We start from the raw sequence: 16894 nt of genomic DNA on the forward strand, positions 1-16894 counted from the left end.
AGAGAGCACATACAATACAAGTAGAACATTACAGTACATTACTATACTTGCTAGATAGAGAGCACATACATTACAGCTAGAACAGTTCATTACATTACATATACATGAATACGTTAACCATTGTGATCTGAATCGGAGCATGACTTAAATGTCATGGCCCGTGTTGTAGCCAGAGTCTCTTGAAGGGAGAGCGTGAGCTTGCGTATAGATCTATACTGGATTGACTATCCTACACCTTGTTGCTAGCTACAGTCGGACCTGTAGGTCTGCGGGTGCCAAACGTCATTTCTTTTTACGACCATACCTTTGTCGTTGTTACCAGTCGATAGTATGGTAAAATTAATCACATGATGCCTTAATAGAAATCCGGTTTAAGGCAGTTAGTACAACAGTAGTTCTTATAGCACTACACTACAGTACTACATAAATTTTCCCTTTACATATATTTAGTGATCTTTCATTTAAACATTAAATGTAAAAACTATATTTTGTTAATGATAGTTACACTTGGGAAAATTAAACACTTTTACAAGAAACGAACATTCAGAGCAGTTAGGTCTTGGTAGAAGGCTACATTCAGAGCAGTTAGGTCTTGGTAGAAGACTCTCTTTTATAATAGTAGGAATCATAGGGATTTCAAGGGTTTTTCAAACATTTACAGTTGTTTTACAAACATTTTCAATACTTACAATTCGTATACATACAAATACTTACAGTTCATTCGTACAAATACTTACATTTCAAATACATACAAGTATTTACACACAAAATAAGACACTAAAATACTTATGATCTCACCAGCTTTAAAGCTGATACTCTCTTTCAAAATTACTTGTATCCTCAGGTCATCAATAGACAGGTACTGATGCAAGGTTTAGAGAACATGGAGCTCGCTCAAGACTCATGTTTCATTTTGTTTATACTTTAGTGTCTATTATAATTTGAGAAAACACACTTGTATTAAAATTATATTATTAATGCAATGGATGATGTTGTTGCTTGTTTACTATTTTTCATGTTGTGATACTGTACATGACGTCCTCCGCCCCAGAACGTTTCCGCCGTTCTTGGTTTTGGGGTGTGACAATAACCTTATACCCCCCTTATAGACCGGCTTCGTGAATGAGGCCTACTAACGGTAAGATTGACTTTACTCTTATACGTATATATAATCATTAACTTTTAATATTATAATAGTATAAGGGTGTATTTTAAACATTTAAAATACTTGGTGGTTTAATTTATTAATTAAACTATACTCTTAATTTAATTAAACTTAAACCATGTCTTTATGGAATTATTAACTCTTTTAATTAAACACTTTAATTAATTTAATGAAGCCCATAAGGTTTGAACTTTAACTTTTAAAATTCTAAAGTTTGGAATTAAAGTGTATAGGGGGGGGGGGGGGGACTTTACAAATTCCAAAACTTGAGGACAAGCTTTGAACAATTCAAAAACTTATGGTTTCCATAACTTGTGAGTTTTAAAGTGGTTTAATGGAAAAAACCCTTCAAGTTCCATAACTTGTAGACAAGTTATGGAAGACATTAAAAGCATTAAAAAAATGTGACTCTTCATTGTTTTCATAACTTATGGAAATTTTATGAGTTTTAAAATTCATAAATGTGACTTTTCATGTAACTTGAGGACAAGTTACAAAAACACATATTATGAACAACTTCTAGATTAATTTGGATTGAAAACAACTATCTCATAATTTTTCCTATTAATCTAAACAAATTCATAAACATGAACATTCATAATCAACATTTTTCAAGCATCATATAAACATGTATAAAACTTGAAACTTTGATTATTATCATGTATTTGGATGAGAATAAACATTACCATAGTATCAAAAAACAAATTTTATGAACAAAAACACTTTGCGGTAATGATTCTAATCCAAAATAGGCCAAAAAAACTCGAAGATAAGCTGTCAGGGGGTCCAACTCATTGAGTGCATGAACCAACTCGACGAGTTGGATGAATTTGTTCATGGACTTGTCGAGTCTCCTGTTTAGACAACAAAAAATTCGATTTTTTTTTTTCAGTTTTTTTTAGCAACTTGCATCAAGTATAATTGAAAATAACCCATGGCTCTGATACCATTGTTGGGTTTTGGTATACTACAACATCCTATGGTGCAAATACAACCCTAAATACCTTGGATCTATGTTTTCACTAATTATACATGCAAATGGTTTCCAAGGTATTAATCTTACAACTAACATGCATTTAACATAAAAATATAATATACTAGTTAACATGACATACCTTTTGATGGAGCTTGAATTCTTTGTGTATTTGGCCTTAAAGAGCTTAGCCCCAATACTGTGGAAGCCTTAAATGGAATCACAACACACCATGGACAAAGGATGAACTTGAGAGAGAATTCCATACACACAAAAGACACCATGAATTCTAAAAAGATACAAGTGGCGATTTTGGGCAATGAAGTATCTATTTATATGTGGAATTTCTAGGGTCATGGATATAACCCAAATCCATACCCATGGGTTTTTATGATCCATGGTTCATGTAGCCCAACTCTTTATGTATCCATACATAAACTTGGTCCAACATAGATCATAATCCCAAAACATATAAATATAACTAATTATCATATGACTTCATATTAATATATTATAACTTATAATATATTAATAAACCATAAATAATCTTCTCTCAAAAGTCCATCCTAACAAATTGTCTTGATGATATGCAACCCAAATGGACCATGCTACTCTCGGGTCGGATACATACCAATAATAGTTATGGGCTTAGACACCTAATCCAGCACATATTACATGGAGTTTTGATGATTTTTGGTAATTATATGGAAGATCGTGGGGGTAGCCCATTTCCCTTGAGTGTAATACATGGTTTTGGTCCTCGGCTTCGCAAGGAAAACCATGGGGGTAGCCCATGGTACTCATATGTAAGCCCTCGACATTGTGAGTAAAGACCATGGGGTAGTCAATGGAACATGCATGTTTACTCTTTAGTATGTGGTACGAATGGGAAACTTACTAAGCTTTTTCTTACAGTTTATATTGTGGTTTCAGGTACTTCCAGTACCAAGGGGAAGGGCTCGGCATGATTGTGCAACTTTCACTCCACACCAGTTTTCAACGTTATGGCATTTTTCTTTGATGATTTGACATTATTATTATTAAATGGTTTTGGAACAATGTGACTATTGTAACCCTTGTGTTTATTTAATAATGAAATTTTTGATATTTAATTTTGGGAGGTTACAAGTTGGTATCGGAGTGTTGGTTTGACAGATTCGGGCACACTTTCGAGTGTGTAAGAGCTCAAACTGAGGAAATGATAATATTTTCAGAATAAAAAGAACTAAAAATTTTGAAAAATATTCTTTAAATAAAGAGGGGAGTGCAATGCATGTAATTAGTTGAGCTTAAGTAACTGTTTCATAAAGTCACCATACTTATTTCTTATGATTAGTGTGCTTGATATGTCAACTGCATGATAGACTAGGGTTAAGGATATCTTCAGGAATCATATGATAGAATTTCCTAAGTTGTGTGATGCCTTATAGCTTTGTAGATTGATGTATGTATTAATTGGAATTGATATCGGCTCAGTTATTTGCTATGTATATGACTTTAAAGTAGTATATGATTAGGATTGGATAGCCCTATAATGATCGGTTTGACCTTATTTCTTGTTCCTTATTTGGTTGTGGATTTAGGGTAGAATCCTGATTTGATAGTCTATGTGATCATATTTTGTGTATAACCTGCATGTATAGGGTAACCATCATTTTTTATTCATGTACTGTGTATTGCTAGTGTAGAATTTGAGAACTTTTTTATAAGAGTCTATATCGTGTATGTTGTGTAGCATAGGTTGTTAAGTTATAGTGGGGTAACTTGCGGGAATCAAATTCGACTTGGGGATCGTACATGTATATGTAGAATGTAGTATTGGACCCGTACTACTAGAAACATAGGACATGTACCTGAGACAAGGGTTGGCTTGGAATCTCTAAGGAGGCTGGTGTCAAGGAGTCCCCTCGAATCTGTTTGATTTATTGATTTTATGTTGTATTTTCATTTTGAGGATGGTGATGACTACTCGCGGAGGTTCAGGTTCAGTTTCGGGCTCTATTTCGGATTTAGGTTCAGGCATTGAACCGATTGAAGAGCGGATGCATGAGCTTATCGCAGTCGAGGTTACTCACAGCATCCTTGATGCTACCCTAGTGATCTTTGATACCGTCAAGGAGGGGATTATGGAGATCATGGAGGAGCGGCTCAAGTCATTTCGAGCTGAGATTATCGAGAGTCAGTTTGGGCCATGAGATCCCTCTTTCCAATAGTTCAAGGTGTGTAGGGTGCCTGAGTTATTTGGGGTTAAAGACCCCATAGCCAGCCGACGTTGGACCGATGTCATGGAGAATTCTCAACGAACGAGTTTTGCAATAGCCATTGTTGTGCAACCGCTGGTGAGGGAGTTTCATATTGATTTGGTGTCTGGTTCGAATCTGATACGGAAGGCCCCATATTGCCCAATATCGCATGAGATGTAGGAGTTGTCTACGTAGCTGCAAGAGCTGCTAGACAAGGGTTTTATCCATCTGAGAAACTCTCTGTGGGGTGCACCGATTCTGTTTATGGAAAAAAGGATAGGTCGCATTGGATACGTATCGAATATCGATAACAGAAGGATTGACGACCTATTTGATCTAATTTAGGGTGCATCTTGCTTTTCTAAGATTGATCTTCGGTCAAGATACCATCAGATGAGGCTCAGAGATGAGGATATACAGAAGACAACCTTTACAACTCGTTAGGGTAATTACAAGTTTGTGGTGATGCCTTTCGGGCTCACCAATGCCCCATCAGCATTCATAGACCTAATGAAATGGGTCTGCAGTCTGATGTTGGATCGGTCGGTGATTGTTTTCATTAATGATATTCTAGTCTACTCAAAGAACAAGGAGCAGCCCGAGCAACAGTATTAAAGGTGTTGGAGACTTTGAGGAGGGAGAGGCTTTATGCCAAATTCTCCAAATGCGAGTTTTGGTTGCATAAGTGCGGTTTTTGGGGCACAACATCAACCAGGAAGGAATCTTGCTCGACCCGGCCAAGATCGAGGCTATGATGCATTAGGAAGTTCCGAAAAATGCATCAGAGATTCGACGTTTTTTGGGTCTTTCAGGGTATTATCGGAGATATATTCAGGATTTCTCCAAGATTGTGGTGCCTCTGACCCATCTGACCCGGAAGAATGTGACCTTTCGACTAGGTTCAGCTCAGCAATTGGCCTTCCAGACACTGAAGCAAAGGTTGTACGAGGCACCAATTCTCATGCTACCCGAGGGATTGGAGGATTTTATGGTTTACTGCAACGCTTCTATTTTCGGATTGGGGGTTGTTCTTATGTATAGAGGTCATGCGATTGATTACACCTGAAGGAAGTTGAAGCCTCATGAGGCAAACTACCCCATACAATATTTGGAACTGGGGGTTGTGGTGTTTGCCCTTAATATCTGGAGGCTCTATTTGTATGGAGTACGGTGTACTATCTACACCGATCATAAGAGTTTGAAGTATTAGATGGATCAGCCAAACTTGAATATGCGTCATTGAAGGTGGTTGGTTGCGGTAAAAGATTATGATTGTGAGATTTTGTACCACCCCAAAAAGGCTAATGTGGTGGTCGATGCCCTGAGCCGCAAAGCGATAGGCTCGCCTAATCGAGATACTTGATTATCGATGATAGTCACCTCACCTTTGATGGATTTGATCAAAGAGGCTCAAGTGTGTTGGGATTTGCGATGCTACAACATCCTATAGTACACATACAACCCAAAACGCTTTGGATCTATGTTTTCTCTAATTATACATGCAAAATTGTGTCCAAAGCTTTAAGCCTACACCTAGCATATAAATGTCATAAACAACATAAAATACTAGTTAGGAGTTTACCTCTTTATGTAGCTTGTAGAACTTGTTGTGTTTGGCCTTTAAGAACTTTGCACCAATAGTTAGGACTATCACTTCTGAACAAGAGTTTCCCCTTTCAGAATATGTCAATATGGTCCATCCATTTTTATACTTCCAACTACAAGCGACCAATCATTAGTGAATCTTAGATTGTCCTTAACAGTTGTTAACCACTTTAGTCATATCCGGTTCTAGTCATTTTTCCCTCTTAATACCCTAGGCATTTGGAAAATTTAGAACGGATAAATATTATAGCACATGTATCGATACTATACTCGAAGCATATTGGACATAGTTCATAAAGACATGATACTTGACCAGTCTTTTGCTACAATATTTCTATTTGCCATGTTCTCGTAATTCGAATTATGAAGAGCGATGCCATAATCATAATCAAATTTTGAGAACACAATTAACAGTTCCATATATATAATTTCCTTATGTTGAACCATTCCAACATAACATTCATATATATTTAACTAAATTTGATTAAAAACTCAATCTAAGCTTTTAGATTTTAAAATGAAGTATAATTTCCTCTCCCTTAATTATAGCAAAACAACTTTTCAAACCCTGCAACTTTGCGATTTGAAATCTTTTGTTTTTCTATAATATAATTGCTAACTTGCAACACTTTCCATAATAATTATGCTCCCACTAGCATAATAATTATTATGTGACTAGCATAACACTTATGCTCCCACTAGCTTTGACACGTACCCAAAAATCTGTTGGACTTCTACAAATCAATACTTATTGACTTTCATTACCAAAGTTCAGATTCTTGATATGTGATGCTTCGATAAGACTTTATTTTGGCTTCTCAAAATCGTACACCTTTCCTTAGACGGCTCACATTTGTGTCTTAACAATCTTAGAACTTACAGCAATCACTACTAGAAAAATAGCCTTTTCGACAGGCGAAACATGACACGCAGTGATTTATGATACGCAAAGGTGAGTGTCTAAAAAATAATGTCATCTCTTCCAAAATTTAAAGGATTTCAGATGCGCATTTTTGAGTGCCCTAAAATTAGTGTCTAAACAAAAAAACAAAAAAAAAAAAAAAAAAAAAAAAAAAAAAAACACGGAGGGCACCTGCGTGTCGTCTACGACCGTCGCTTTATAAATTTTAATAGAACGCGCGCGTTCCATCCAGGGAAAATGAAATCACAAAAACTTAAAATCCCCGCCTTCCTTTTTTTTCTCCCTCCACTTTAATTTCCCTAGTAGCTACGGCTTTTTTTCAAGAACTTGCCCCGATTATGCCCTCCTGTACTGCTCGTTCTCTCTTCAACTTCCCTTTCTCTCCTTCTCACTTCGACAAACCCTTTCTCTTCTTCTCAATTCTCGACGTCGACAGCTTCTCCCACCTTCGACGTTTCTCTTGGTGTTGGCGCCTCCCACCTCTGACCTCCGTCTAGCCCCGCCCCACCGTCCAATGCTTTCCAGCGTCACCTAGCCAATGGAGCCCCTCATCTCCAGCAATCTCACCTTGCCTGACCTTGCCAACAACATTAGGTCTGGTGACCTTAGGGTAATTGCTTCTATTGCTCAAATTTACAAGCCCTATGTCTTATTAAGGTATGTTTTTCTTGATTCTAACTTCTCAATGTTTTCGTTCTTCTATAAGAACCCTAGCTTTGCTAAATCTCTTTTTCTTTCCGGCTTAATTTCTCTCTATTTCATTTACGATCGAAGGAACAAACTTCTAATATTTGGTGAAACTAACAATTGATGATGTGTGATTAGGTGAAATAATCGACTAGGGTTAACTAGGAACAAAGACACATGGAAACGGGAAAGGGGATGAAAAAGAAACACACAATATGTTTGATTAGGTGAAATCATCGGTTTTGGCAATTTTCTTGCCATCATTGGTACTACCGGAAAGCTTAGTTGGCAGGAGGAGTCGCTTCACTTTGGCTAATGCAAATACAGCAGTCTCTGCAACATCAATGGAAGATGATGTTTTGGCTAATTTGATCAGAGGCTTCACATCCCCTTCTACAATATAAGAGATTTTGTTCTTGGACAAAGCACCCAAGGCCCGAGCTGATTGAGTGGCAATAATTTGAGTGTTGCTTGTTAAAAGCTTCATCAAGGATGCACAACCTCATCAGTTGCAAGACTATCACATATATCTTGACGAATGCTGAAGAGATCAGCCAAGACAGAAGCTACATGTTCCTGTGTTTCCTCATTTGAAGAATTAAGAATCTGAACAAGCGATCTCAACCCTTTATAAGCATCTGATCCTTTTTGAACAAGGTCATAATGTGATGCCATGGTAAACACATGACCTAGTACTTCAATTTTGTGGGCTTTTGATTTTGCGGTGTCCCCCCAAAGCAGAGCTAGTAGCTAATTAATAGTGGCAGCATCTGCCATGCGTATAAGCTTTCTTAGTGCCTTCCCTGAGGCTTCTTGTCCCTTTGTTCCACCAGTTTTCAAGAACCATAGGAAAACAGGAATTGCTTCAGCACTTTCAACACATGCATAGATATCTTCACTGTGACAACATAATTTCCATAGAACATAAGGTGCATCCTCCCACGCTTTATCAGATCCAGTTTCTAGTTTCCAATACTAATATACGTTTCTCAAATTGAAGTATTTGTTGTTCATTATGAATTACTATCACATTATTAACGCGTTTAGCTCGCAATCACCTATATATCTATTGACATTATTGATGATGAGGTTGGGGCATTCATGTCTTTTTTGCACACAACAAGTTGCAAGTACTGTCCCATTGATTCTTTTCTAGATGTTTAATAGAATATGTGTAGAGACTCAATCTTGGCCATTGATTTCAACTGTCCATGTGGTTGAATATCTGTAATTAATAAGTGTAGCATTCTCATTAATGCGATAAGTGTTCATTCATAGCAACTTAGCAAGTGTTTTTTCTTCCCCAGACATCAATCAGCATGTGTCAAAACTTGAGTGAAATTAATCTGCTATCTGTTGCTACATAGACTTGATATCCTTGTGTATTATCCATAGGACAATGTATGTTCCTTTCTTTGTTCATTCTCTTTATAACCCATATAAATTATGTTTTGAGAAATGGAAGAAAAAAACATAAAAATTTGTAAAAGGAGGAGGGAAAGCCTAGTTTCAACACCCATATATAGTTATACTTATAGTTATACATGAAAGAGTGATCCACCTTGTTATGAGTTATGCTGTACTGCAAGTTATTTTTGTACAATCAATCATCTAGGCATCTTACACCCAATATTTTGTATTTGGACATATAATTTGGTACAATGTTGTAACTGTAATAGTGTGTAGTGTAGGATGATGCTATAAAATCAAATTATGTTTGGTATTTATTATTTGGTTTGGACTTTAGTGTTTTAGACGATGTTTAAAAATACAGCCTACACAAAAGGCTTTGTTGCTGGTACTCGCTGCCCAGCAAAGCGATTATAGCCAAAAGGTGAAGGAAATTGTTTGTCAAATGCCAATGGATGGGAATTCGGATGCTACACTAATTTCATAATCTCCTTTAAACAATTAACCTTCATGTCCATGGGAATATGGGATGGGTGCTTATTATTATTATTTTTCTTTATACGTTTTTGAGGATTTATTGCAACTGCAGTTGGTTGTTTGTTCTTGAGCATGAGATGCTGCAATTGTTGTGTGATGTGAGGGACACCAAGAATCCTGTTATTGGAAACTAGAATGTTTACTTATTATTGTACCTTATTTAGTACTAGTTGCATCTACTTCCATTATCTATCTACATCTTATAAACAAGTGGCGGAATACCACCAGCAGCAGAGAAGATATAAGTAACTGGATTCCCTCTCTCTTTCTGATGGCTTCCCAGATGTCCACTACATCACAACATAAACTTATCAGAGAGGTTATCAGATATTGTTGCACATCTGATGATGTCATTGTTATAAGCCCGATTAACACCTTGTTGGCTTCTTATTGATTAAGACTTGTTGAGAGGCAATCATTGCTCCGATTGCCTCAAGTATACGTTCCTGGACCAAATTATTTCATATCTGTTTGAATTCTTTGAAAAGTTTGATGTTGTGGTTATCAGTTGCTGCTTACTTACTGCCAAATACAATGGTCCATGCATCTTTTAATTGGCTGCTGGTTTAAATTTTCTTTTATTTTTATAATCATTTTCATTTTAAATCTTACTAGCTTTTAATCTTTCCATCATGACAAGAATTTTGTGTTCTTATCTTGCTGATAGGTCCAAAGAAACTTGAATGGGATTGGACCATTGTGCTTCCTGATTTGCTGCTATCAATGGATGTTGTGTGAATCCTCATTGAAGTCTTTATTTTGGTTTAAGAGAACAAGGTGGAGAGTCTAAAAAAGACAAGTTAGCAACAGAGAATCTCCTCCAAGAAACAAGTTACAATAGAGAATCTTCTTCCCCTTTGTTCACACTTTACATAATCACTTTCAATAATATTATCTTCAGTCTTCCTATAGTTTCTTCATTATTAATTTTTCTGGAATCTTTTCTAGGTAGTCTTTGGTAATGGAACCGTGGACCTGGTGGTGGTGGTGGTTATCGTGGTGGTGCCCCAGTCAAACAAATCCAAACCTTAATTTAGCTGCTGCTGGGCTTACCCCTGGGTAAATGAGAGTCAAAAAGATGTTTTTGCCCCTCTTTGTTATTGTGAATCTGATTTTTTTGGTGTAATTAGTGGTATTGGTGGAGCTGAAGGACCTAATCGTATATTTGTTGGGGGTTTACCGTATCACTTTACTGAGGTACAGATAAGAGAGTTGCTAGAATCCTTTGGGTATGTAGTTTTATAATTTTATGATTTTTTTTTAATATCTCTACAAAATGAAAGTTTAAGGAATTTTATTGATTCAGACCGCTGCGTGGGTTTGATCTTGTGAAGGATAGAGATACTGAAAACTCTAAAGGATATGGTTTATGTGTCTATGAGGTAATTATCACCCTTTTTTTCTTTAAATTAAACAATATGAATCTGTAAATATTCTCAGTTTTTAAACATTTTTGCGCCTTGTCCTAAGTTAAGTTAAAAAATGGCGTTATTGTCAGTTATTCTTTCTTCCAATAAATATAAAATATTTGGGAGTAATTTTCAGGATCAATCAGCTACAAACGTTGCTTGTGCTGCACTTAATGGCTTAAAAATGGGGGATAAAACACTCACAGTTAGATGTGCAACCATCATGTTTTTATTTAAAATATCCTTTATTATTATTATTATTATTATTATTATTATTATTATTATTATTATCATTATTATCATTATTATTATTATTATTATTATTATTATTATTATTAATTTAACTTTTTCTCAATCCATGTGGGCTTTATTATTATGAACAAGTTTATGATAAATCTGATGTTTTTGGTGCTCTTTATTTTACTGCAGCGGGCAGATGAAATCTGAACAGGAGACCATTATGGCCCAGGCTTAACAACATATAGCTATGCAGGTACTACAGAGTTTATTATTATTATTAATTATTATTATTATTATTATTATTATTATTATTATTATTATTATTATTTATGTACTTTCAATGCTTTGAAACTTCATGTTTTTATTTGTCGAAAATGCCCTTACAAGTTGGAGGGTTTAATCTTCCCGGATTACCTAGATTACCTAATGAGATTCCAACTAAAGTTTTGTGTTTAACTGAGGTACCTTATGTTTTTTCTTTTTTAAAAAGAAAAAATGTAAATGATGTTTAAATAATATTTTTAAGAAAATGTTAGGAGTTGGTTAATGTGGAAAACCTCATTTTGAGAAAATATGATATTTTTGAATAATTTTGGTAAAAGCAAGCATGGTTTTTTTGGTGCAATGAAGGTGATCAATGCTGATAAATTGATGGATGATGGAGAATATGAAGAAATATTAGAGGATATGAGGGAAGAAGGACGAAAATTTGGTAAAAAAAATACTCGAATTGACAACCCTTTTCTGTAAATGATGTTGTGATTGTGGGAGAGGTGTTGTGTTTTTCTCTGTTGCTAGGTAACCTTTTCAACAACAACATTCTACTTAAGCAGGTGAGTAATCAAGATTAAGGGAGACTTGTAATCATGTTTGGCATTCCTTTCTAGTAAGAAACAGATTTCTATGATTATTTGTTAGTTTTATAGGAATGTATAACACATGTTAGCAATATATTATTTTTGTTTAACATTTGAATGATTCTTTGTATGACATTATAATTTGTGCAATTTATATTATTTTTTGAGTATGAAATTTTATTTTGTATTATGCAATGGATTGTATTTTTTGTATATTGTATTTTATTTCTATTATAAGAAATTAAATGCAAATTTAATTTAAAAATTAATAAATATATAAATTTATTTTTTTTAAACATTCAAATTTACGATACGTAAAAATGTGTGTCATCTTCATTTATAACATGGCCTTTCTTGACAGGGGCTTTCTTAATACGCATTGTGTGTCATTAACACGCGCGTCGTAAGGTTACGACACGTGAATGCGTGTCGTCTTCCTTTATGACAGGGCCTTCCTTGATACGCATTGCGTGTCGTAAACACGTGTCGTAATTGCACGTCATAAATGAGCGTCATAAATGCACGTCGTCTCTCTTTATGACAGGGCCTTCCTTGACGCGCATTTGCGCGTCGTCTGAGCCTTTTACGGCGCGCAATGAGCGTCGTAAAAAACTGTTTTTCTAGTAGTGAATAAGTCTCAAATGTTTAGACCCTTTTCCATTTCTCACAATTCAAATTATGAAAAGGGATGTCGTAATCATAATTGAATTGGAGAATGCAAATATCACAATTCTATCTCCTTAAAATCTACTTAGTGAAAGCGTTTCCTCACAATCATTTTTATGAATTGGAGAGAAACCTTATGACACATATGTCACACCCCAAAACCCAGAACGGCGGAAACGTTCTGGGGCGGAGGACGTCATGTAATGTATCACAACAATGTAAAGTAGTAAACAAGAAACAACATCATCCATTTCATTAGTAGTATAATTTGAATTACAAGTGTTTTCTTTCATAATATACAACAATAAAATGAATGATTAGAAAATAAGACGAGTTTGGACTGCTCCGTCTTCACCAAAAACCTGATCGTCGTACCTGTCTATTTGCGACCTGAGAATACAAGTTATTTTGAAAGCGAGTATCAGCCAAAAAGCTGGTGAATTCATAAGTATTAATGTGTTTTTGATTTTTAAAACTTGTAATGAAAGACTTGATATTGTTATGAAAGAAAGTTCGTATAAGTGTGGAAATGTTTGTAAGTAATCGAAACCGTTTGGTAAACCCTAGAAATCCCTATGATTCCTATTAGTATAGATGAAATCTTCTACCAAGACCTAGTTGTTTTGAAAGTAGTCTTCTACCAAGACCCGACTGTTTTGAAAGTAGTCTTCTACCAAGACCCAACTGTTCGACAATTATTATTAATATAAGAAATTGTATCCTTTGGTACTAGGGTACTCAAATACGATTCACCTCATTGGTTATGTGGATGAGTCACAAGATAATGGTAATAATATAACTAACTTACGTATTATCCCTTTATACTAGGATAACTATCAGTGTTAACTTTAGACATTCGTAGATGTACATTTGCCTCTTTTGCTAACAGCTGGGTGTAGGAATAGTTAGTCCCTTAAAGTATACATGTAATGGTATCAACCGAAGACATCCGTGGATGTGCATTATCTCTGTAGCTAACAGAGATTCTAGGAATGGTTAATCCCGTAAAGTATCCTTTGGTACTATAATATAAAGTCCAATTTATCTCGTCGATGATGTGATTGTATCACAAGGTAAATATAGAAAGGAGAACTATATAACAGTATCTAAACATATAATATGTAATAGTAATTTGCCATATAATATATATGTAAAAGTATTCATGTGTAAGTATTCATGTAAAAGTATTCATGTAAACGTACTCATGTAAGCGTATCTATGTAAGAGTGTTCATGTAAAAGTATTCATGTAAAAGTATTCATGTAAACGTACTCATGTAAGCGTGTCTATGTAAGAGTATTCATGTATAAGTATTCATGTAAGAGGAATCTCTGTAAGAGTATCCCTTCATATAGCATGTAGTCTAGACTCATGAATGAACTGACTCTGGTGTAATTTCTTGTAATAGGGATAATGTTTTGTATCCCCTAAACTATTCCTATAATAGTTTACTAGAATGTAATTGATGAGTGTCCAAGTACGTTTATACAACCTTGCTACCCAAGAGCGTCAGAACAGAATTAACTGATGGAACATTTATGACTATATATGTACACATGATATATAACTAATATTTAAACGACCTTTGGACGGGTACCCGATATCCCACCAGACCACATCCAAATCGAGGAAAAGGAAACAGGGTGGATAGCCTTCCTAAGTCTTTTAAACATTTATTATATAACTATACATATAGAGGCATGCAATTTATAATATAAAAACATAAAAGAAGTTTTGTAAAACCGTTGAAAAGTCTAATAAAGAATTTGTGACTTGATGTCAGTTTATAAAACGATTCGAAAACAGTTGACAAGATAGTTTAAGTGTAAGAAAACCTTTGTTTGATGCACAACTATAACAGATTCAAAAAAAAAAGAAACATACAGTTTGTAAGACAGTTTCTAAAAGTGTTTTAACATGTAAAAACGTTTGTGCAAACTATTTGAAGTACATATGAAAATGTTCGTTTGTTCTTGTATATGAATGTATCTCCTTGAAATACTATTTCTAGTATGTAAAAGTTCGTGATGTTCTCGTAAAACTATACCTATTATAGTTTTCTAAAAGTGTGTCTCGTTTGTATAGAAATCCCTAGGTGAAATGCTCGCTTGTTATGAAAAGTTTAGTTTTTGTAGTGCCAAAACCGACACACGTAAATATAGTATAAGCAAAGTGTCTGATTTGTATAAATACATAAATAATTTCTCCTTTCAAAAGATAAAATGTTTCCGTGGTATAATTTGCATATGAAAGTTTCCCTATAATAGTTATAAATCACGTATGATTCCTTTGATAAAACGCGTATAGTGAAAGTTTATATAACACACAATAATAATCTAGTGTTTTACTTGTATTCCCCCCTTAAAAGCATATAAAAGTACTCATAAAACATTTAAAAGTGTGAATTATAGGGGTATGAACTCACATGATTGATTGAAGAAAGCGCGACGAAAACCGAGCAGAACTTCTACTCGAGAGAGCGAATCTCTCGAGATTCTCGGGAATCTCGGGGGCGTAAAACTTCCTTCCAAGCTTTGATATGTAAACCGGGACTTTGGGGTGGCACCGATGGTTAAAACACAGAGCTTCGGCGCGAGAAGGAGGGAAATTAGCAAATATGGTCGGCACCCTCGCATCCTTCTTATAGAGGCTGAAAGCCTCACGTACGCTGGGCGTATGCTTCTACACGAGGCGTACGCGACGTCATGGATGACCGCATCCTCGGTCGAAGCATCGGAGCGACGCGGACGAACCGGAGCCTAGCATCCGAGTACGTTGGGCGTAACGTAGATTGGTCCGATGACTCCTCCTTCGGATAATACCAGATTTTAATTAAATTAAATACTTTAATTATTAATAAATTTCAAAAATTCATATCTTCTTCATACGAACTCCTTTTTCGACGTTCTTTATATCAACGCGTAGGTGAGACTACGATCTACAACTTTCGTTTAGACTCTGTCGGCTAGTTTTGAGTTTGTTTTTAATATTATATTTTTAATAGTTCGGGACAGGAAAAATCCGTTAAAATTTCATAACTCCTTTGTCCGCTGTCTGTTTTCGCCATACTTTTTACCGTTGTAATACCATTTATGAGATCTTCAATTCTCGTTTAGGTCATGTTGGCCAAAATCTGCTCGATCTCGATTTCGAGTTTTTAACTGTCTACTGCTATGTCTGAAACTTCGAAAAATCGTAACTTCCTCATACGAAGTCAGATTCGGACGTTCTTTTTATGTACGTTTATGGTTTAATGATATCTAAAACTTTCATTTAGATACCTAAGGCTAAAAATTATTGTATTGAAACTTCGCGTTTTACGTCTATCAGTGTTGCCGATTTTCGCTGCGAATCTTAGATTTGTCATAACTTCTTCGTTATAAATCGGATTTTAGTGTTCTTTATATGCACGAAAACCTTGATACGATTCCTACCACTTTATTTAACCCAAATAAGATTTTAGGAAAGTTAAATTTTTACCTATATTTGACTGGTGTTACATTTTATTGCCTCGAAATATCGGGTTGTCATAACTTAGATTTTATGGTGTATGTGATCCTATCCATGTGAGTTCGTCATAACCATAATCACAAGACATGGTTAGTGACAAATCCAAACTTATATGAACTGAACTTGTTCAATCTTAATTTCTTGCCGTCTGGCAGCATATGGGCTGCCATCGCCTCGAAGTTGTTATGCAAACAACTGCGAACTCATATAACTCACATACATACTCAACCTACTGGAATGACACAGAAACAACAATATGTCAACATGATAGGTTACAAACCTCAAGTCGTGTGCTAGTGTTTAACAATAGGTTTATTCTTGATTAGTTCTTCAAACTTGTCAAGATCTTTAATACTCCTACCGACCTCTTGACATATAAGATTCTCTGTCAAGAACCATTCCTCGACAAACAAATATTCAAGAGTTAGTGCGGATCCTTATTAAGATAAACACATCACACAATTGGTCTTAGTTGGTCTTTGTCCTATCCAAGACGTCATAACTTACCAATTTCAAATGTACAAGAGTAGAAAACATTTTGCTCTACATTTGATAAGTGTTATAAACCTTTCTTAAGATTATGTCAATCAAGGCTCAATCTTGGAGTTTAACTCTAAGACTTGATTTGGAACGAAGTATGATTCACCTTTCTGATTTAACCATTCCAACA

This window comes from Lactuca saligna, chromosome 7 (assembly GCF_052625555.1).
Source record: "Lactuca saligna cultivar CGN05327 chromosome 7, ASM5262555v1, whole genome shotgun sequence".
Classification (NCBI taxonomy): domain Eukaryota; kingdom Viridiplantae; phylum Streptophyta; class Magnoliopsida; order Asterales; family Asteraceae; genus Lactuca; species Lactuca saligna.